The 25362-nt window shown below is 35.5% G+C and overlaps 1 non-coding gene across 1 annotated transcript; it reads left to right on the forward strand.

Annotated features, from left to right (window-relative positions):
• Positions 1-495: 495 nt before the first annotated feature.
• On the forward strand, positions 496-603 carry LOC148568836 (small nucleolar RNA R71). Its single transcript, XR_015881548.1, has one exon. It is a non-coding gene; the product is annotated as a small nucleolar RNA R71 (small nucleolar RNA).
• The last annotated feature ends 24759 nt before the right edge of the window (positions 604-25362 follow it).

Below are 25362 nucleotides of genomic sequence, written 5' to 3' on the forward strand. Positions count from 1 at the left end.
CCTGTTTCTTCCACCATTATTAAAGCCTTGTTGAGGCTTTTGATCCTTCCATGAGAAATTTGGATGATTTCTCCATGATGAATTATAGGTGTTTTCATAAGGTTCACCCATGTAATTTACCTCTGCTATTGCAGGGTTTTCAGGATCATAAGCTTCTTCTTCAGAAGATGCCTCTTGAGTACTGTTGGATGCAGCTTGCATTCCATTCAGACTCTAAGAAATCATATTGACTTGCTGAGTCAATATTTTGTTCTGAGCCAATATGGCATTCAGAGTATCAACTTCAAGAACTCCCTTCTTCATAGGCGTCCCATTACTCACAGGATTCCTCTCAGAAGTGTACATGAACTGGTTATTAGCAACCATGTCAATGAGTTCTTGAGCTTCTGCAGGCGTTTTCTTTAGGTGAATGGATCCACCTGCAGAGGTATCCAATGACATCTTTGATAGCTCAGATAAACCATCATAGAATATATCCAGGATGGTCCATTCTGAAAGCATGTCAGTAGGACACTTTTTGGTCAGTCCTTTGTATCTCTCCCAGGCTTCATAGAGGGATTCACCTTCTTTCTATTTGAAGGTTTGAACATCCACTCTAAGCTTGCTCAGCTTTTGAGGAGGAAAGAACTTGGCTAAGAAAGCCGTGACCAGCTTATCCCAAGAGTTCAGGCTATCTTTAGGTTGAGAGTCCAACCATATTCTAGCTTTGTCTCTTACAGCAAAAGGGAAAAGCATGAGCCTGTAGACTTCAGGATCTACTCCATTAGTCTTAACAGTATCACATATCTGCAAGAATTCAGTTAAGAACTGAAAAGGATCTTCAGATGGAAGTCCATGAAACTTGCAGTTCTGCTGCATCAGAGAAACTAATTGAGGTTTCAGCTCAAAGTTGTTTGCTCCAATGGCAGGAATGGAGATGCTTCTTCCATGTAAATTGGAATTAGGTGCAATAAAGTCACCAAGCATCCTCCTTGCATTATTATTATTTTCGGCTGCCATCTCCTCTTCCTGTTCGAAAATTTCTGAAAGGTTATCTCTGGATTGTTGTAATTTAGCTTCTCTTAATTTTCTCTTCAGAGTCCTTTCAGGTTCTGGATCTGCTTCAAAAAGAATGTTCTTGTCCTTGCTCCTGCTCATATGACAAAGAAGAGGGCACAGAAAAATAATAATAATAGAGATCCTTTATACCACAGTATAGGGATCCCTTTGTGAGTGGAAGAAAAGAGGGAGACAAAGAATGTAATGTAATGGAAGAAACACAACTGTGAGGAGAGCAGAGATGTGAGATGAGGAGATGTTAGTAGATGAATAAATAAATAGAACAAGATGGGAGAGGGAGAATTTTCGAAAATAATTTTTGAAAAAGGGTTAGTGATTTTTGAAAATAGTTTTTGAAAAAGGTTAGTAATTTTTCGAAAATAAAAAATAATTAGTTAATTAAAAAGAAATTTTTGAAAAAGGGGGAAGATATTTTCGAAAATTAGAGAGAGAGAGTTAGTTAGGTAGTTTTGAAAAAGATAAGAAACAAACAAAAAGTTAGTTAGTTAGTTGAAACAAATTTTGAAAATCAATTTTGAAAAGATAGGGAGTTAGGAAGTTAGAAAAGATATTTTGAAATCATATTTTTGAAAAAGATGAGATAAGAAGATATTTTTGAAAAGATATGATTGAAATTAGTTTTTGAAAAAGATTTGATTTTTAAAATCTCAATTAATGACTTGATTCACAAGAAATCAAAAGATATGATTCTAGAACTTAAAGTTTGAATCTTTCTTAACAAGTAAGTAACAAACTTGAAATTTTTGAATCAAAATATTAATTGGTGATGTTATTTTCGAAAATTTGATATAAAAATAAGAAAAATATTTTTGAAATTTTCGAAAATAACTAAGAAATTTGAAAAAGATTTGATTTTTTGAAAAAGATTTTGAAAAAGGTGAGATTTTTAAATTGAAAATTTTGATTTGACTCATGAAAATAACTAGATTTTTTTTTTAAAAAATTTTGAAAAAGTCAAATCTCATTTTTGAATTTATGAGAGAGAAAAAAGGGAAAGATATTTTTTTATTTTTGAATTTTTATGATGAGAGAGAAAAACATGAAAATGATTCAATGCATGAGATTTTTAGATCAAAACATGTGATGCATGCAAGAATGCTATGAATGTCAAGATGAACACCAAGAACACTATGAAGATCAAGATGAACATCAAGAACTTATTTTTGAAAAATTTTTAATGCAAAGGAAACATGCAAGACACCAAACTTAGAATTCTTTAATGCTTAGGCACTAAGAATTCAAGAATGCATATGAAAAATAAGAAAAGACACAAAACATGCAAATGCAAAGATCAAACAAGAAGACTTACCAAGAACAACTTGAAGATCATGAAGAACACTATGAATTCATGAGAATTTTTGAAAAATGCAAGATGCACATGCAATTGACACCAAACTTATAACATGACTCAAGACTCAAACAAGAAACACAAAATATTTTTTATTTTTATGATTTTATGATTTTTTTGTATTTTTATTTTAAAATTTTCGAAAATCATTTTGAAAAAAAAAAGAAAAATAAGGATTCCAAAATTTTTAATATGAATTCCAAGAATCTTATGCTCTTTTAGTCTAAAGCTCCAATCAAAGGGTCAGGCATGGCATAATAGCCAGCCAAGCTTTAGCATGCAGCAGGTAGATCATGAACAGCAGCAGGTGGATTAGCACCAACTAGCTTGCTCTTGATAACGAATTGGAAGCCTCAGTCTAAAGGAATTTAGACATGGCTTTACAGCCAGCCAGGCTCCACATGCTTCATGAAACACCAGAATTCATTCTTAAAAATTTTGGATAAAATTATAAAATTTTTGAAAACATTTTTATTTTAAAATAATTTTTTTTTCGAAAACAAAGGAAAAATTTTTGAAAGATTTTTGAAAAGAAAACGAAAAGAAAGTTACCCAATCTGAGCAACAAGATGAACCGTCAGTTGTCCAAACTCGAACAATCCCCAGCAACGGCGCCAAAAACTTGGTACGCGGAATCGTGATTACACTTTAATTATGTGAAATTCATTGCTCTTTCTTTCCCTGGAAATGGCGCCAAAAACATGATGCCAAGACCATGGTTCACAACTCCGTGTAACTGACCAGCAAGTGCACTGGGTCGTCCAAGTAATACCTTACGTGAGTAAGGGTCGAATCCCACGGAGATTGTCGGTATGAAGCAAGCTATGGTCACCTTGCAAATCTCAGTTAGGCAGATATAAATTGATAATGGTGTTTTCGAATAATAAATAATAGAATAGGGATAGAGGTACTTATGTAAATCATTGGTGAGAATTTCAGATAAGCGAATGGAGATGCTTTTCGTTCCTCTGAACCTCTGCTTTCCTGCTATCTTCATCCAGTCAGTCTTGCTCCTTTCCATGGCTGGCTTTATGTGATACATCACCATTGTCAATGGCTACTTTCGGTCATCTCTCGGGAAAATGATCCAATGCCCTGTCACGGCACGGCTAATCGTCTGGAGGCATCACCCTTGTCAATGGCTTCATCTTATCCTCTCAGTGAAAATGATCAACGCACCCTGTCACGGCACGGCTATTCATCTGTCGGTTCTCGATCATGCTGGAATAAGATTTACTATCCTTTTGCATCTGTCACTAACCCCCTGCAATCGCGAGTTAGGAGCTCGTCACAGTCATTCATTCATTGAATCCTACTCGGAATACCACAGACAAGGTTTAGACTTTCTGGATTCTCTTGAATGCCGCCATCATTCTAGCTTACGCCACGAAGATTCTGGTTAGGAGATCTAAGAGATACTCATTCAATCTAATGTAGAACGGAAGTGGTTGTCAGGCACGCATTCATAGGGAATGATGATGATTGTCACGTTCATCACATTCAGGTTGAAGAGCGAATGAATATCTTAGAAGCGAAATAAGATGAATTGAATAGAAAACAGTAGTACTTTGCATTAATCTTTGAGGAACAGCAGAGCTCCACACCTTAATCTATGGGGTGTAGAAACTCTACCGTTGAAAATACATAAGTGAAGGGTCCAGGCATGGCCGAACGGCCAGCCCCTCTGATCTAAGAACCAGGCGTCCAAAGATGTCAAATACAATAGTGAAATGTCCTATTTATAATAAACTAGCTACTAGGGTTTACAAGAGTAAGTAATTGATGCATAAATCCACTTCCGGGGCCCACTTGGTGTGTGCTTGAGCTGAGCTTTGAGTGTTTCACATGTAGAGGTCCTTCTTGGAGTTGAACGCCAGCTTTTGTGCCAGTTTGGGCGTTCAACTCTGGTTTTGGATCCTTTTCTGGCGCTGGACGCCAGAATTGGGCAGAGAGCTGGCGTTGAACGCCAGTTTACGTCGTCTATTCTTGGCCAAAGTATTGACTATTATATATTGCTGGAAAGCCCTGGATGTCTACTGTCCAACACAATTGGAAGCGCGCCATTTCGAGTTCTGTAGCTCCAGAAAATTCACTTTGAATGCAGGGAGGTCAGAATCCAACAGCATCAGCAGTCCTTCTTCAACCTCTGAATCTGATTTCTGCTCAAGTCCCTCAATTTCAGCCAGAAAATACCTGAAATCACAGAAAAATATACAAACTCATAGTAAAGTCCAGAAATGTGAATTTAACATAAAAACTAATGAAAACATCCCTAAAAGTAACTAGATCCTACTAAAAACATACTAAAAACAATGTCAAAAAGCGTATAAATTATCCGCTCATCAGACACTCATGAAGGAAACACTAATCGAGGACGTGGCGATTACCTTGGACCAATGGGACAGAATTTTAAAGGAAATGGACACACTCTTCAGCATCTTTGAGGTCAATGGGATTTCAGAAGAAACGACAATGCTCAGTTCCACATGGCAAAGGAAAATGGTCGATGCTATACCTGTGGATTTCCAGGGCACCTTGCTAAGGACTGTCATTGAGGGAGGAACCAAGATGTGGGTAGGAGTCAACAACCAGCTCGAGATTTCACTATGAATGTAGAAGAGGCGATGGAATCGGATCTGCTGTAAGAGGTAAGCACATAAAGTTGATGTGATATGTTATTAGGATCCAGTTGCCTTAGTTTTATCCTATGGAAGGTTGTCGTAAGTTTGGTCGGACCTAGAGAATTGTTAGAGGGACCGATGGAGAAGGGGGTTTTGATGCATGTAGCTGAGTAATCCGGATTCTTAAATGATGATAAATCAAAGTGGACATACTGGAATGGTTACTGGGCATGACTAGAAATCGTGTCGACCCCCTGTATGGGTGATGGGTGCGGTTCAGCACTAGTGGCAACGGAAGTACCGACTGACGCTTTTACGGTTTATAACTATGATTTTGCGGTTTTAAGGTTTAGAATGATTTTCAAATCTGGTTCGGAACTTTGGTTTAAATAAATTGGTTTTGAAACTAAGTCAAAATTCTTAGTTTGAATAATATGGTTTACAGAAAAAGTGAGTTCCGAGATTTTCTTAATTTCTGAATTTGGTTTGACATTTGACTTATCAAAAAGGGATTCAAATTGAAAAGTTATGATTTAAGGATTTTAATGAATTTAAGAAAATCATGATTTAAACTAATTGATTTACGAAGAAATAATTTTTGAATCTTTTGAAAAAGCTTTGATATTGAAAAGGTTTAGATTGAACTTATTTTGAAGCTTTTGAAAAATATTACAAAAGCGGTATTTGATTTAAAGGAAAAATCTCTATTCGAGGTAGTGGAGTGAGTCGGACTCTTAGTGACAAATAATCAGAGTGACGCAGCGGAAGGCGAGAGAGAACATTGACACGGTAGGACGCTTCGAGGAAGATATATTGCGTGATTCAAATTTTCGAGGGCGAAAATTTTTTTTAGGAGGGGAGAATGTAAGAACCAGTTAAATCGCTTTAGTAAAAATAATAATTTTTACGTGCCCGGAATAGATTCAAATTTAGTAGTTTTAATTTGAAAATTTAAAGGCGAAATTTGGTTTCAATGAATTTTACTAAGTTGGAAAATGTATCTTTTTCTAAAAGTTTTCGTAAAAAATGCGTACTAGCGCTCAAGCTGGCAATACCGGCTCTAGTCTATCCAGTACTGCGTATTTTGGAAAATAAGATTTTGAAAGTTGATTTATTGTTTTGAAAGGATAAAAAATAATTTAGAATCGAAAACCGGGCGCTAATCTTAAAGGTTTTGGCCCAAAGTGGGCCAAACGGACCAAAAACACTTAGCGAGTTGGACCAGGCCCAAGTGGGCCCAAGTCCGACATATATATGCCCTAACTAATGAGCTTTGAGCTTATTTTCCAGCCCAGAGAGAGAGAGAGAGAGAGAGAGAGAGAGAGAGAGAGAGAGAGAGAGAGAGAGAGAGAGAGAGAGAGAGAGAGAGAGGTGCGGTTTGAGAGAAGAGAGGAGAAGAGGTGATGTTACTATTCATCATCACCTTCCGGGAGCGATAACTTGAGCTACGAAACTCCGATTGACAAGCCGTTTGCAGCCACGCGAAGCTCTTGTTGAGCTCTTCATTTCTATAAGAAAATCTGGTAAGAACTCGAAGCTCATACTCCAGTTCCCTGCCCTAGTTTCTATGTATTTTTTGTTATGGTTTTTGAGTAGATTTTGTGGTTTTGGTTGTTTAGGTGATCTCTAGTAGCGGGTAATTGTTGGGAATTGCCCCAATCCTCTTTGTACAAGGTAAAGTTGCTTATAAACCCTTGTGGTGTTATATGTTGTGGTTTCTAGATTTTGATTTTGGTGATATATGTCTTGTTAGTTTGAGCTTTGGTGCTTTCTGGAGTTGTCTTGGCTTTTGATGGTTTCGTGCGTGGAGGATAATCGACCAAGGTATGGTTTCGATTTTCTTTATATAATATGTAATGTTTTTGGACACTTAGGCTAGTTGACCTTAAGATAGGGTTGAATGTTTGGGTGTATGTTTAATTGTATGTAAAATTGATGTTTGATGATAAGTTGTATGGAGGTGGATGAAGAATGTTGTGATTTATTTGTTGTTGATGAGGGATTGATGATATTGATGATGTTGGTTGAGGTTGATGAGCGTGTATGTTGAATGTGGTAATATGAATGTTGATAATGATTGCTGATATTGAGGTTAATTGATGAGGAGTATGAATGTTGATTTTGATGACTATTGATGGAGGATGTGAGTTTTATGAGGATAATGTGATGAATAAATATTTAGATGGATTTGGTTAATGTTGATATTGTTTAGTGATGGTTATTGAAATGGATGAGAATTTGTAGTGGTTGTTGATGTTGTTGTTGGTTGATGATGATTATGGGTGTTTATGATGGTTTTGGATGCTGATGATTAAGGGTTTTGATGGTGCTGAATGGTGTATTTGAGATATTATAGATGGTTGAGTTGGGAGAGGAATGGTATGGACTTTTATGTTGTTTTGGTATTGTTTGGGTTGTGACTAGTTTGGTTTTGGATTGGGAGTTTTAGTAAAATTGTGGTTGAGCCTTTTGGTAAAAACAGATTTTCTGTGAACTTTGATGGGTTATAACTTGAGCCTTAACTTTCAAAATTTGTTGAAATTTACTTTAAATTAAAGTTCATTGAAAAATCTTTAAATGGATATAAAGTTTGTAGGAAATGGATTTTTGTAGAGGAAGTTATGATCATTCAAAGTTTTGGTATCAAAATCTAAATTCTCTGCATGCTGCAGAATTTGTGATTTCTGGTTTGTTTGCGCACGCACAGCCTTGCGCACACACACACCCCTATGAGTTTTTGAACCTGTGCGCATACACAGCCTTGTGCGTACGCACACACAAGAAAAGGCTTGCTGTTGAGAGCACTAGCACGACCTGTGCGCGCACACAACTAACGAAGTTTGGCAACCTGTGCGCACGCATGGGAGGTGCACTCTGTTGAGGGCGTTCGCACGGCTTGTACGGATGAACAGAGTTAAAATTTTACTACCTGTGCGTATGCACACATTTTGAAAATCTTCCTGGGCATACGCACTCACACCCTTGTAAGTACGCACATACCCTGTTTTTCAATTAAAATATTGTTTTTAAATGTTTCACCTTCCCAACAAGCTTGCAAACTTCTGTGACACCTATTTAAGACTTTTTGGCTTGTTTTTGAATGCAAAACATAGAGAAGGTCTTGAGTGGAATTATCTGGGTATTACCTTGAAAATTTAAAGAACAGAGGTTTAGGTTTCTTGTGTATTGAGGATGAGTTTGGATGAGAGAGAAGGAAGAGTAGTGAACTTGGTGAATTTCTGACAACGAATTGAGAAACTAATGAACTAATAAGTTTGAAATGGAAATTATGAATTGATGATGGTTGTGATGAATGGAGGACTCAAAAGGGAATGAGGATTTTGATGAATGTTGAGAGTGTGCCAGGCACTATATCATTGGGTTAAGTGTGGTGGTAATTCAAAGAGGAATGATGATCTTCTTGAATGTTGAGAGTGTACCAGACACTATATCCTTGGGTTAAGTATGATAGTGTGCAGGGTATTTTGTCCCTGGGATTGAATAATGATTGATAATCTTTTCTGCTGCAAAAGTGTGCCAGGTACTATATCCTTGGGTTACGCATGTGAGTGTGCCCGGCACTATATACGTGGGTGAATAGAGTGTGCACGGCACTATATCCGTGGGTCAATAGAGTGTGCCCGAAACTATATCCGTGAGCGTGGCAGAAAAGCTACATCTGAAAGGATGTGTCGGATTGGCATATATAGACCGACAAGTGATATCACGAGCCAATAAGACAGGCATTCATCATATGCATCTCTTATGTGCTTGTTTGCTTTGATTACTTAAGTTTTCTTAATTGTGTAATATGCCTACTTGCTTCTTGAATTACTTGTTATATATGATTACTACCTGTGTTTTACTTGCTTGCATTATCTGTGATTGTCTGGTGCTGAGGAGGTTAGGTAGGCGGTGGCGATGGGATCGCACAGAGGTTAGGTTGGCGAAGGCTGTAGGATACAGCGGTGTGATTAGTATTAGTTAGAAATTCCCTAAGTTTAGATAACCCTGTTTACCGTTTATGGTTTAAGTTATTTATTTTGTTAAGGCTTGGATATTCTATATCGATGTGAAGTTCTAGGATTGCCTTCGGCGTCCCGGAACCTTATATCTTACATTATTGGGAACTGTTACCATACTGAGAACCAAATTCTGTTGTTGTTTTTTAGATGCAGGTCGCGACCCATCTCGGTGAGTTGCTTGACGGTGACAGAGCGGAGGATCTTTATCATGTTTTTGGAGTCCTTTGATTTATTTTTATTAGTACTCTTACTTTTGTATTTATTTTGCCTTAGAGGCTTACTTTGAGAAAGATACTGTATAAGGTGTTTTACTTTCAAACCTCTGTATGTCTGTATTTAATTAGTCGGCCTAAACTCCGCAGGCTTAGACTAGTGTCTTATGATTATTATACTCTTATATAACTACATATATCTTGCTATCTCACATAGTGGATCTTGTCTTTTATGCTTGTAGCTTCGTGTGAACGTTCGCGCTTTGTAATTTCGTATTTGAGCTTATTTTCTCCACCGGGCTTCTAGAATTATTACTCCTTCTATATATATATATAAGTCATAGATTTGTCGTAACCTTTCATTAACCTTTACTTTACGGCATGAGGTAAGGCTTAGGGTAATTAGGGTGTTACATTTAGTGGTATCAGAGCGGTTCGTCCTCGTGAGCCTGAGGGATGGACCGATTGTGCTTCATTGTATACTCTATGTCTTTTTCTTTCATACTAGTTAGGTTATCTGTTTGATATATGCATAGCATGCTTGTTTGTGAGTGCCGTTTAGGGATAATTGAAACACTAGGATTTTGATATTCAGACTAATCACCTTGATATAGATTGATTGGTGTAGACAGGAACCCTAATGGCCACTCACGGACGAGGTCGTACGCGTTCACGAGGAGAGAATAGGAATGATATCACCATCATCGTTAATCATAGTCATCATCCCACGTCACATCTTATTAAATCTCAAATCATGTCATCAATAATATCACCATCATCATTAATCATAGTCATCATCCCACATCACTATAATCAACTGAAAATCATCACCATACCTTAATCATACTCCATCACTATTCTCTCTCTCTCTCAAGCCAATTACCATTAATCACAGCTCAACTCCGAGCATAACCTCTAGACTTACTTTCTTATTCCCAAACCCTCGAATTTATATATAAATTGTTGTTTTAAAGTCTTTGACTAATTAATCAAAACTCCCTTTGTTTTTAGAAATCAAATGAGTTTGAAATAACATGTTCACAGAATCATAAGAATCCACTTTTCTTTAATAATCTATAAAAGCATTCGAAACTCATCTCTTTTGTTAAAGTTACTCAAATAAAAAATCATTTTCAAAACCATAACCAACACTCTTTCAAATTCTTGGGAAAATTTCGACAGTACCTCCCCTAAAAACTGGAGTTTGCCACCCGTCACGGGTTCCCTCAAACCAATCTCAGTACAACATTAGCATTTCAATTTAATGGTTTTCAAATTCATCTTTCAAAACCAATCATTATAAATCTCAATCTAAATCCAAGGTCACCATGACCAAATATCATAGTACTCCTCTCAAACACGGCGACTTGCACTCACTCATCATCTAAATCCAATTACGCATCAACGATCATTTCCTCATCCATTTCAGAACCATCAAAGCTCATAGTCACAATTTATCCCAATTATCTAGAATCATTATCTGCATTAGTTCACTAACCCTTTAAGTACTCAAAGCATAAAGCATTTCTAATTATACCCTACTATTCCTTATTATTACCATACTATGTTAACACTCCAGCAAGCTTCCGATGCGTCACTCTGATTATTAACCACCAAGAATCTAACATGAATCCATGTCATATTCCCCTATTGAATCATAAAACCTAGGCCCACTTCTAAGCTTTCTCAACCTGACAGAAATAATGCTTACGCTCATCGTGAGACTCAATCGCATCCTCTTAAAAATCCTTGATCTATATACTCACATTACCTAATCGTTTAAAACCTATAATATCCGCTGCCTAACAATTTGTCATCCTCTAATTTTTACACAAGTGCTCAATTTTCAAAAACTTTCATTCCCATTCAAATCCAACTATTCCAATGTCAATTACAAGCCCCTTCTGCCCCAAATCATTAGATTCCAATCAACTCAAACCTAATAAAACAAATCGTTCAAGTAACTATCCACCTCCAACTGTTCCACTCATCAATCCAAAATCAACACCATTCTCATCTATACTCCTGCCAAGATTCCTATCACAGTGTTTTCTCACCGGTTCGTTCTTGGGAATTCTTCTTTCTGATTACTTCATTCATGTCCATGAGACACACTTCGGGTCTTGTCCACACTAGACAAGCGATATTGAGGTGATCAGACTCAATATCTCAAGTTAAGTGCTTCAAATTACCAAAAGTACACTCATGAACTTCATGCTAGATGTATCAACTAGATACCCTAACTAGCACAGGCACAAACTCCGAGTATGCACTGAAGCATAAGCAGTTCCATCCCTCAGGCTCACGAGGACGAACTGCTCAGATACCATAATGTAACACCCTAATATTCAAATCCTTATGCTCGAGTCATAAGTCAATGATAATAAGGTGGTACGACTCTCAAGATGGATTTTTAATACATAGTTTATAAGTATAATTGAAAGGAGTATTAATCGAGAAGCCTGAAAATGAGTAAAAATAAAATTTTCCGAAATCATAACACCTCTCGTATCGACAACAAAAAGATAAAGCGTGGATTCGAAAACGATATACAGGTAAAGACATTAAGGAGAATAAGAGAAGGACGTTATATAGATATATAACATAAGTAAATAGCCACTAGTCGCGACTTGCGAAGTTTAGGCCGGCTAGGGTACAGTATGAAAGTAGTTGACAGCAGTATCTCCTAATCTCTACCAAAAGAAACATAAGAGCCTTTATAGACAAGTTCAAAGAGTTCAATACATAATGTAAGCTTTTCAAAATAAAGGTGGAGAGATCCTAAACAAAATATAAAGTAGAGAATATAAAGATCTTCGCCATCTCTCAGATGAACCACAACTCACTTCTGAGCACCTGGATCTGTATATGAAAAATAAGAGATATATACGGAATGAGAATCCCCGATCCATGGGTTCCTAGTACGGTAAAAGTGCCAAATAAATACAATGCATTGTGATAAAAACTCACTAAGCATCCTAAACTTCCTTTCACCAAATATTCATCATATATTCTCGCTAATCCCTAAATAGGCAACTGTCATAAGAGAATTGCTAAATCTGATTCATATTCCTCATGCTTTCAAACTTTCTAACTCTCCGACAATTCACAATCAGAATTATAAACAAAACCATCCCAGCCATTCTGTCTCAGCAATTCTATATCATTACCTCATATTCTCACCTGGAGTAAGTGAAATCACTTCACTGCCTCTACCCAGGGAGCTCAAATGATCTCATTCTCTACCTGGAGCAAGTGAAATCACTTCACTGCGTCTACCCAGGGAGCTCAATTACCTCATTCAATAATCATCATCATTATTCAATTACATCATCAACTCATCTCATCAAGAACAGCCATCAGCATCAACCGACACCAGCATGAGGGACCACTCAGTTGTACAAACACAAGCAATACAGGCAAGTAATACACAATAAGGTACAAGTAAAACAAGTAGCACATAATCAGGTAGCATAGCATATATGATATAGCAATCCAAAACAAATAGGCAAACCCAATCAATTCAAACATATGCAAATGATGTATGCCTGTCCTATGGCTGATGTGATATCATCTGTCGGTTATATAGCCAACTCGACCCGTCCTGGTAGCTAACCATTGGACTGTCCCCCTGTCGCGCATCCCCTACTCGAGTAATTCTCAAACATAAACATATGTAACACCCTCACTGGTGTTTATCCACGGGGGCGAGCTCGTCCGGAAATTTCACAGTGTCCGGCCACACTTACGACATGGGGTCAATAGAATTTCGGATCTCAACCTGGAGCAAGTGAAGCCGACCCACTGCATCTACCCAAGGAAATCCGAAACTCAGATAATTTCACAAATCTCAAATCAACCTCGACTAGCAGCAAGTGGGGGCTAACCACTGCATCTACCCCAGGAGTTGTAAACCAAACCCAGAGCAAGTGGAATCAATGCCACTACATCTACCCAGGCAGGTTTATCTCACCACATCCTGGAGCAAGTGGATCAATGCCACTGCATCTACCCAGGCAGGTATATCTCACCACGTCTCAAAGCAAGTGGAATCACTCCACTGCATCTACCCAGTCAGGTGTTTAAAAGCTCAACCTGTAGCGAGTAGAATCACCACTACTGCCGCTACTACCCAGGTGTCACAATCTCTGACCTGGAACAAATGAGACGAACCACAACCCTTGCTACTACCCAGGCATCATAATCCCTGACCTGGAGCAAGTGGGACGAACCACAACCCTTGCTACTACCCAAGCATCTCAAACATACATTCATTCAAAACTCCTTTATTAAACTCATTTATCATAATCCTCCTTCTCCATCTCATACCCGAAGCAAGTGGACAACGCCATTGCCTACTATCCTGGGTCACACATCACATTCAACATTTCCCATCAATATTCATTTACCACATCTAATCATTAATCATATACATATACATACTCAGCCATAATTCAATTCTTATCACAGCCATTCGGCTCATACTATATATTGCACTTCTACCATCATCTTCAACAACTCATACAATCATCATTACTCATCATTCATCATTTATTTTCACTTTACTTCATCCACAAGTTATCACATATCCTATCTTTTTTTCATTACTAGACATATTATAAAAATTTGGGACTTAAAGGATGAAGATGGAGGTTTAGAAGTCTGAAATTCGGCTTTAAGAACTCAACAATCAATTTTTTTTGCTGAAAACAGGATCACGCGTGCGCGTAGCCCATGCACATGTGTGGGAAGTAGATAGGTAGCACGATGCGTGCGCGTTAGTCACGCATACGCGTGGGTGCGTTTTGTGCTCCTCGCACAAAACCAGCACAGTACCAGCGCAATTCTCTGGATTTTCTACTGGGCACTTGCACCAATACAGCGACGCGTACACGTCGGCCAGGCGCACGCGTGAGAGAGTAAAAATTGTGAGTGACGCGTGCGCGTCGGCCATGTGTGCGCGTCGGAGTACGTTTTCTTAAAAATTTTACTATGTCTGAAAAAGCTGCAGAATTTTATTTTGAAACCTCAAACTTTCGCCACACATAACTTTTTCAAAAAAATTCCTTTTTCAACCATTTCTGAACCATTCGAAAGATCTTTGAATAAACTTTCATAAAAATCTAATTTTGAAGAATTCCTTACTCTAAGGACCGAGTTACGAACAACCGAAGTTGGTCAAAAATTAGTTTTCACCCAAAAATAGAAATCACCAATTTTTCCAATGTTCACAAGCCAAATTCATTTCCACTCATCCAAATGATCACAACCCAACCACATTCATATAATTACACTCAACCAAAACTAAACCTACCCGATCTATACAATTTCACCCAAAACTATCAAATTTCACACCTCAATTCCTCAAACATTATTATTCAATAACCAAACCAATTATTCACACATTCAATATCTAAAATACATCCAATCTCTTATATCATCACACAATGCACACATCAACTTACCTTCCTTACCTCTTCCCGGCCTCCGGCCCAAGATTCATGGGCTCCGGCCCAAATTTACAACTTTAAATGCATATTCCACAAACCAATAATCATTATCCAATTCATCAAATTCTCAACACACCAAACATACAAATTCATACAATTCTCAACCCAATCATTAATTAACATTACATATCAACTATGCATATTAGTACCAACCATTTACACAATCCAAACTTAACCCTAGGGGCATCTAGCCTAGAAATTCTCATTACACCACACGGTACTTAAATGAAATTTAAATCGTACCTCTTGTAGTAAAAAAAGTTGAGCTTCTTCTTGGAAGTCTCCACCAACCCTTAGCTCTAAGCCTCACCAAAGCTCCACAAGCAACACCAACCTCCCAATTGTGCACCAAAATCAACCAATACTCTAACATAACCAATTTCACACTCACAATCAACCTAGGATTCATGAAAATAATAAATCACAAGTATTTGAGCACTTTTTACTTTAGCCCATATGAAATAGCGATAGAATCCATTTATAATCCATGTTAGAATATCTCTAAACAACCAAAATCACAAGATTTTAACACTAACTACTCAAAAATGCGTAACAGTGGAGAATTTCAAAAACTGGGCAGAGGTAAAAGGAATACTCACCACAATAACTAGATATAATCGAAGAGGATGAGAAGAGCAATGCGTGACCATAAACGGCTCGTCAATCGGAGTTCCGGATCAAAAGTTATGGTGATTTGAAGTTTGATGGAGTTAGGATCTTCTCTCTTCTTCCTCTCCTCTCCATTTCAGCGCCCCCTCTCTCATTCTCTAGGGTCAATGAGCTGAAATACTCATAACTAATATTTATATATGTTGGGTTTGGTCCACTTGGGTCCGGTTCACTTGTTTTAGTCCGTTGGCCCAATTTCGGGCCAAAACCTTTAAGATTAGAGCTTTAAATCGTATTTTAAGTATTTCTAGCCTCCCAAATTATAAATTCTTATTTCTTAAAATTATTCACTTCTAATTAATTTTCTCAACCACAGTACCAGACAGACCGCAACCGATACTGCAGGTCAAATTTTCAGTGCACATATTTTTATTCAAAAAACTATGTTTTCCAACTCAGAAAATTTTACTGAGTCCAAATATCATATTTAAATTATCATATTTCGATTGCTAAATTTTCTAACCATATTTGCTCCTATTTAATTTATTATTAATTAATTACGATTTGACCGGATTTTACAAATAGCCAATACACAAATTCAAGGAATTAACTAGGGTTAGTGATCCTTACCATATATGTGCTTCAATTAAGCCAAAACCTGCCAATTTCTCAAGTCAATTTGATCCTAAAACATCAAATTAACCAAAATCTCAATACCCCAAAACCTCAACATTTTTTAACTGAAGAAGAGAGAATAGGAGCTGGGAATATGATTTTCTCACCTTGAAAGGTATCGGACTTTGTAGAGCTCATCACTGCGGACGCGTGGCCATAAATGGTGTGGCGATCGGAGCTCCGAATTGAAAGTTATGGCAAATTGAAATCAAAGCAAGGGTTTAGGGTTCTTATTTGCTCCCCCATACCCCCATTTCAGCGTGATTCACTGTTCTTGAAGGGAGGAGTAGCTGAAAGCATGGTTTTATATAAGGTGGAGTTAGTGGGTTTGGGCCTTGGGCCTTGGGCCCAATACGGGTTCGGTTCGGCCCGTTTGGTCCAATCTTAGGCCAAATTCTTTGAAATTAGTGTCGAAATTCTTTTTTTAATTTTCTCTATCATATTAAACCATAAAAATTACATTTCTAATTATCTTGATTAATAATTAATTTATTGGCTAATTATTTACTAATTACTCAGATTTTACATACAATACTCTGATATGTTGCATTATATATATACTCTTTGAACCAGTGCACTTGCTCTTAAGAAACTTAAAACTATTTAACAGACTCATAATTATTTTTCTAACAGATTTTTGACCATTTTCTTTATTACCCTTGACACATAATATGTCACTTAAAGAAATTTAGTGATTAGAAAATGTTAGACAACCAAATCTTTTTTTTTTAACCATGTTTAATAAAGTTAGAATTTATGTACGCTTATTTTTTCTTCGCACCTTCTTCTTTTTTCTCCTCTTCTTTCATTGTCATCATCATTATCACCTCCTCTTCCTCCACCACTTCCTCCTCCTCCTCTTCCTCTTCCACCACCACTACCCCTACCTCCATCATCATCCTCCTCCTCCTCTTTTTTCTTCTTTTTCTTCAACATCGTCGTCGTCGTCGTCATCTTCTTTTTTCTTCAACATCATTGTCGTCGTCTTCTTCTTTCAAAAAAAAATAATAATAAGAAAAAGTTGTAGGTTCTATTTTATGTATCACGTTTAAAAAATTTCGATGTCAAAATTAAAAAATATTTATGTCACAGTAAAAAAATTTTGGTATTATTTTTTTTATATTTTTTTGAAAAAATTTCTCCTTCTTATTATTTTCATAGTTTTTCTTATTTTCACGCTCTCATAATTCTTATAATTTCATCGTCTAAGAAGAATAAAAAAATCAAACAAAAAAAAATTAGACAACTTTTTATTTCTTTTTTTATTTATCTTTTTTGACAATAAATACAAAAATTTCTATATGAATAAGAAAAAAGAAAAAGAAGAAACAAACAAAAAAGAAAGACACTGCACCATCAAATTCAAAATCTTAAAAAATTTCAGTATCAAAATTTAAAAAAAAATAATTTACATCACAGTTAACAAATTTTTGATATTATTTTTCATATAAAAAAATATATAATTTCACATTGAGCGATTTTTATTTATTTTGTTCCATCAAATTAAATTAAACTGATAGAAATATTTTGATGTGTAATAAAATCCTTATCAATTTATATGTCGCTTTTGCATTTTAATATTTTTTTTGTATTTTCTCTTTTTATCTTTATATTAACAAAATTAAATAATTATATCATAATTTAATGAGTAAATAATCAAATTACATTTTCAAACTAGTCTTTAACATTCATCCTTGTTCAAGGTGATTTGGAAACCAACATAATTGACGTTAGTAAATATGAAAATCAATTTAATTTTGCAAAAATTTAAAAACCAATTTAAACAAGTGGAATTCGGAAAAATAATTTAACCATTTACTCATAAATAAATTGTCGAGATAAAAATATTATAACAAATAATTATATAATTAATATTTTATTTACAATATAAAGCTTTTTTTCTTTTTTATAATTAATATTCAAAATCAAGTCCTTTTCAACGAATCAAACTCATTTCCAAAACTTTAAAAAAATAATTCAACAACCGTTCGTTTGACAAAATCAAATAATAATCCAATCAAACAAACAATCATATTCATCCAAAACAGCCAAACAATACATAAGACTTAATTATACAATCAATAAAAAATGTATTTCTCACATCAATATCCATTTATAACAATTTCAAATTATAAAATTGAGTTTTTGGAAAAACACCCCTACCTCAAAAAGTCGAACTCATAAACTAACGCGTTAAAGAAGACCTTTTCTCACGGCTCGCAATCAGCAACAACCGCAACCTCAGCGCCTAACCACTTTCGCAACAACCACAGCAACATAAAAGCGACATGTAACAACCAGAACTCGACCCTACGTTACCAAACTTCAGAGTCTTTAACCAAACATAACAGAACATTGATTCTCAAGGATTTCCAAACGAGAACGCTTACCGCAACTAAGAAAGAACGGCCGAGCTGAACAGTAGTGATTCTAAGTAGAGGCGGCAGCAGCGGGATGGTGGCGTACGACAGAAAACTTGCGTTAACCATATTCCTAGCACAAACAACCTTAGAAACACTTTCACGCTAACAACTAATTAACGGACAAGGAAGATCTGAAGCAAGGTTAGAGCTTACCAAGCTAAGACAGAGGCTTCAACGGTGGTTTCTGGCGGAAAAAGCTCGGCCAGGGCGGCGCAGCTTCCAGCAGCAGGGCGGTGACGATGCCCAAATGCACGGGTTTGGATTTTCACAATAAAAGTAGAATTTGTCCATTGCAAGTATAGTCCAAACCAACAATTGAACATCAATTAAATAATAAAGTCAACACAAATTAACCGAGAGTATTTAGCTCCCGGGTCATCTTCCCTAGGAGTTGCAATTAAGTGTACAATTATTTGCTATGAGGGAGAGCATGGGGAATTTGGGGATGAAAGCAATAGAGCAAGCAAGAAATATAAATAGCAAGGAATTGAAACAAGCATGCAAGGAATTGAAAAGAAATCAATTAAAGGACACTTGGCAAGAATTGGGGAATTTAGGATTCCTATCCTAGTTGTGGACCACAAACATGGCAATTGTGTGGAATCAATCCAAATCAATCAATCCTCCTTGAGAATTAGTCAAAAAGCCATAATTGATCTCAATCCATAAGTCCTAGTCAACTCACTAATTACTTAGTGAAAGACTAGCGTCAATGGAAACCAAATCAATTAACTAATCTCACACAATGCGTAATGGACATCCACAACTCAATTCCACCCAAACACCTAATTTCTCAACCAAGAGTGTGAAAACTAAACATGCAATAAATTAAACATCAAAGCAATTAAATGAACATGAAAGGAATTAAAAGTCAATGCAATAAAAGTCAAAGCAATTAAATGCAAGGAAAGGAAACTTCAAATGCAAGAAACCTCTTGGCAAGTAATTGAAGGCTAAGGCTACCTATCCTAGTCATTGACTACAAACACATGATGATTATGAAGAGTTAATCCTACTTAGTCAACCTTACATCGAAGATAAGTCAAATAGGCATAGTTGATTTCAATCCCTAAGTCCTATGTCAACACTAAGGGGTCACATAGAGTCAAGGGAGACCAAATCTACTAACTACTCTAATATATCAAACAAGAATGGACATCAATGACTCAAGGATCACCAAAGTCAACAATTTCAAGCCAAGAGTGAAGAAAAACTATGTGAAAACTAAGCCAAGCATTTTATCAAACACTTGGTGTGCATGAAAATAATATAATATTAAAATGCATTAAAATAAATTCTAAAGCTACCAAAGCAAGAAAATAACAATAACAACTAAAGAAAGCAATAAATGACATGGAAACATAAATTTGCATTAATTGAAAGTAAAATGTAACAAGAGTGTCATAAAACATAAATTGACAAAATAAAGGAAATAACAAGAGAAATGAAGAAGAACAAGAAGCAATAACAATAAATGACAAAGAAAAGTAAATAGAAACAAGAATTAAAAGTAGAAATTACAAGAAATTAAACTAAAGAACCCTAATTCTAGAGAGAGGGGGAGCTTCTCTCTCTAGAAACTAAGAGAAAACATTATAAAAACTAAACCTAATTGCCCCCCCCCCCCAATTCATCCTTCTTCAATTTGGCCTTAAATAGCTTTAAAAAATGAGTTGGATTGGGTTTTGGAGGCCCAAAAATCGCTGCCAGCGAGTTGCAATTAATGAGGTCACGTGCAAGGACCTGTGCGGACACACAGATGTGTGCGTCCGCACACATGCTGAATCCTGACTTGTGCGTACGCACACGTAGACTTATATCCACTATAGCAAATTGCATATCATTTTGAAGCCCCGGACGTTAGCTTTCCAATGCCATTGGAACCGCCTCATTTGGACCTCTGTAACTCAGTTTATGACCAATTTAGTACAGAGAGGTCAGGGCTGGCAGCTTTCCAAATCCTTCATTTCTTGAATTCTTCCCTTTTGCATGCTCTTTTCCTTACTTCTTCAACCCATACTTGCCTTGAAAACCTGAAAATCACTTAACAAATACATCAAGGCACCAAATGGGATTAAAGTGAATAAAATTGACTAAATTAAGCACAAAAGAGCATGTTTTCACTTTCAAGCACAATTTAGGAAGAAATCTCAAAAGCATGCTATTTAGGTGAATAAATGTGGGTTTATGTGATGGAATCCACTCAAATCAAACCAAAGTATATCGTAAAATATGGATTCATCAATTCCCCCACACTTAAACCAAGCATTTCCTCATGCTAAACCAACTAAAGGAGATGAATGAAGGGGTAATTATTAATGCAACTACCTACATGCATGTAACTATACTAAATGCTATCTATATATATCTACACTATGATTCCTATTGAGTTTGGTAAAAACAAACAAAAGAATCTCAATCAATCCAAAATATGAACTTAGGGCGAAGACAAGAAAATATAGCAATATAATCAATGTTCAAAGATTGATTTGAAATTTTCAAAATTAAGTTCAACAACTTGCAAGAAGATATAAGGTAAGCAATGGAAACATAGAATTGAGCAATTAAAACCGTCACCGGATGTGTATACTCTCTCATCGCTCAGTGTGTAAGGTTTAATCACTCAATCCTCCTTTAATCATGTTTCTCAAAGATTTGCGAGTCGTCTAACAATCAACTAATATTTGATGAATGAATGCAAATATCATGAGGACTTTTGTGGGTTGTAATGGGGCTTAGGTAAGGTAGGATTAATATGGTTAAGTGGGCTATTAAATTGGATCTTTGATTAGCTCAAGTACCCACCTAATCCTATATCATCCTATATACATAATAAAACAACCTAACTACCCATTTATTCTCTTTCTCACATTCACTCATGCATTTTCTTTTCAATTCAACTACATATGCATCTTTTATTTTCATTCTTATTATTATTTCTTTTTCTTTTCTTTTCTTTCTTTTTTTTATTAACATCAAAAAGAGATGCATATGTTTCAAGTATAGAATGCATCAGTGTTTACCCATTTTTCCAAATTTTCCCAATGAACACCCAAAGCACTAACTACCAATGTTTCCCACAAATCCCCCCCCCCCGACACTTGATTATCACACACACTTAAACCTAAGCTAATCAAAGATACAATTTATGGACATAATGGTTTTTCTCTTAGGGCAAAAGATGTGCTTAAATTTAGAACAAAGGGGAATAAAAGGCTCAAAAGTGGTTACAAAGGTAGATATAAGGGTTGGCCATTTGGGTTAGTGAGTTTAATTTCAAAAACATGGCCTCAATCATACTAAATGCAATTCAAAACATCAAACATAGTACATATAGACTAAAGCAATTCTAAGATCACACTCATAAAAGGAGTTTATAACACACAAGAACAAAATTTATGGTTGAAAATATGCAACCACACAATAATGCTCAAATATCACTAGGTATTCGTTCAAGCTCTTTTCTATGTTCCATAAAAAGATACTTCAAGCAAGTTCAAGAATAATTTTCAAATCTAATCAATGGAATGCCCAAAAAGAGATTTCTTGAAAATTCTTTGTTGTTTTACCAAAACTTATTTACTATATGTATGTATATATGTATGTATGTATGTATGTATGTATGTATGTATGTATGTTGTGATGGATGCAATTTCAAAATCTCTCCTAGTTCTATTCCTAATTTTCAACAAGCAAAAATTAACATGAACAATTAGGACAAAATTGAATAGGCATTATACTATTCACATCATCCAATCACAACTTCTATCTATAAAATATATACTAAGAAAAAGATGCAAAAATGCAACATACAATAGCTAGATATAAACCTGATATATATACCAAAGAAAAATGCAATGCAACAGTAAAAAACACTCCAAATATATACAAGAAACCTACTAAAAGAAGTAAAAACACTCCTTATTTATTTAACAAACCAAAAACTTCACTCAAGGTTTCAAACTCACTCGTCATCAAGCGACGGTCTAACCAATCGATCTCATTATTCGAAAACTTAGTAATTTGTCGCGCACTCCAAACACGTCAGTGCAATATCACTTTTTCATGTTACTCAATCACTTAACTACTTATGGCGGGTCGTTATCTTATATCGCTTGAGATATCAAAAACTTGAACATCTTTTAGCAATACTCCTTTGCCAAAAATATCGTTATAACCTGCAGTGGTTTCAAACTCGCAAGATTCACCTCCCGCGTTAACAAGCTGTGTACTAACGAACTAATGTGTCACTAGCCATATCTTGGAGTCGTATGTGACACAGAAACAAGCTTGAGTTTACTTAGAAGGGATAGTAGATATTAGAAAAGAGGAACAAGTGACAAGGACAGCGTTCGCCAGAATTTGGAAGAATAGATGAAATCACATGTGAACAAGAATATTCAAAAACAATAAAGTGTTTCAGAAGGAGAGTCAATTTACATCTTTACGACGAGCTCAGAATCAAGGAAATTCGATAGGAACAATCAAGAAGAAGACCCGTACATTCATTTAAACCGAATTCGAGTTGAATAAAAAAGAATACTAAAAATTAATGGTAGTGTTTACAAAAAAATGGATAATCTCACAAAGGAATGAATTCCCTTTCTCAAAATAAATACTAAAAGTTTAAATAAGGTATTGCATCAAAACAACCCAAATTAAAATAAAATATGCAAGGTTTGTAAAATAAAACTTAATTGGACTATTAGCAAAAATTTTCTCAAAATCTTGAAAAATACTCAAATGCAAAATCACCTAAGAAGATGTATAAAATTGTGATAAGGTTGAAAAAATCAAATTGTATTCAAAAGAAGAAATTCAAGGTAAAAATTATTTTCACATGTCTATAAAAGAATAAATAGATCATTGCAAATAAATAGATTTAAGCCATACAAAGAAATGTTAGAATTCATGTAAGGAAAGATATGCTAGTTTAAAAGCAATCTTGTCAAAAATGTGAAGGATGATTGGGAAACACAATTAGGCAAGAAAAGAGTCGATTCAAAACTTTCTCAATCCAAAACAAGCTTAGATCACGTCAAGGAGTTACATAGGTCATGTAGAGAAATTCAAGGTCAGGCACTATGATGTTAAGAATTTAAGAGATAACCAAGAATATGGTCAAATCAATGGATACATTGGACATGAAGCAAAAGAATCAAATTACATAGTTAGCTTAGATCGAATCATAACTTTCAAGGTTTCAAATTACTTAAGAATTAAGGATGATGTGTTACACTAAAACAGATTCATGTTCAAATTAAAGAATACAAGATTTATAAAGAAATGTATAAATAATAATAATAAGAATGGATAATCAAATCTGATTCCAAAAAAATTGAAACAAAGGGAGAAAAAGATGAAAAATAGAAGAATAAACAGTACGCACATCATGTGGCATGATTTAAGCAACATGTTTTTAATGCAAACTAATCAAGGAATAACATCTGACGTCTCTCAAAGAATTAAGGATCCTCGTCATGCGAAAATAAGTTCAAAACCAATTCAAAGAACTCATGATTCACAAAGAGAAATATGAGCAATATCAAAGATGAACATTCCAAACGATTTTCAAGTGAGTAATCAAGATTACAATCAAGCAGAAATATATACATCAACGAATAAATGTGGTTGGGAATAGAGCCGAATTATATCCTATAAGGGAAAATCTAAAGCAAGGAATTCCAATGCAATTAATAGAGAAAGAGATAACACCAAGCATGAATAAAGAGTGTATGTTGAAATAGAACTAACTTTAGAATTAATTGCTAATGCTCCCAAAACCCGTGAACCACATCACTTATTAATTCTACTTTATCTATAATAACCCATTGACTTTTCCCTACACATAAACCATCAACATTAAGTTGGCCAGACTTAACATCAGCAGATATGCAACGGTAAGCTAACAACGTTAATCAATAGACAGTCATGTGCATAAAGCTCTAATTTTTGTTATCTAGACAAGACCTAATACATGACAAACACTCAGAGTATGCAATGAAGTATAGTCAGTCCAATCTCGAGGCTCTAATCAGGATGAAATACTCTGATACCATAATGTAACACGCTAACTTTTAGCACCTCATTATCGCACTAAAAGTCTAGGTGTTACCTACCTTTACTCCTTTGATTTCGTACTATATTTATTTAATATTGAGCCTTCGCAAAAAGTAAAACGAATTTTAATTAAGAAAATCGAAAAGTCTTTACTTTAGATCACTTAATCTTACAATTATATCCACATAACATTAAATACATAGACTTATATAATATTCCTCAAATACAAGTCCAACCCCTCTAAAAAAACGAAATAATAAATGAGGAAAAAATAGAATCTAAGATTATACCAAACACAGAAAATAAAAAAACATATATGTACATACGGCTCCATAGTTTAGTCGCGGCTTCGCACCAAAACTTCCGAAATTTTTCATTGAAAAGAAATTCTGTAGGAGAGTGAGAACATTGTCCTCGCAGGTTCTCAGTAGGGAAGGAAATACCATCAAAGTAAAGAAACACTTGCAAATACAATTAATTTCATTATAAAAGTAGTTTATCCATGAAAAAACCTTTTGGAAAAAGCTTTGTGTAAAAAAGTACTTTGAAAGGTCGTAAAGAAATTCCTTTAATTTACAAATCAGTAAGATGGATAGTTTAAAGAAATAAAAAGGACCAAAGACGTGCCTAAAAATTTCCTACCCAACTTAAATCGCTCACTTCTATTCAATCAATACATAAATTAGAATAATAAGGCAACACCTAGTCCATCCTGCCCCCAACCTCTATTGCCACATACCAGAAATCACCCTCATCACGTCTCCCCAAAGAGGGTCTCTCAGATAAACATACACATACAAGACAAACAAAGAAATCACAT

Source organism: Arachis ipaensis, chromosome B4 (genome assembly GCF_059453495.1).
Source record: "Arachis ipaensis isolate K30076 ecotype BB chromosome B4, ASM5945349v1, whole genome shotgun sequence".
Taxonomy (NCBI): Eukaryota; Viridiplantae; Streptophyta; class Magnoliopsida; order Fabales; family Fabaceae; genus Arachis; species Arachis ipaensis.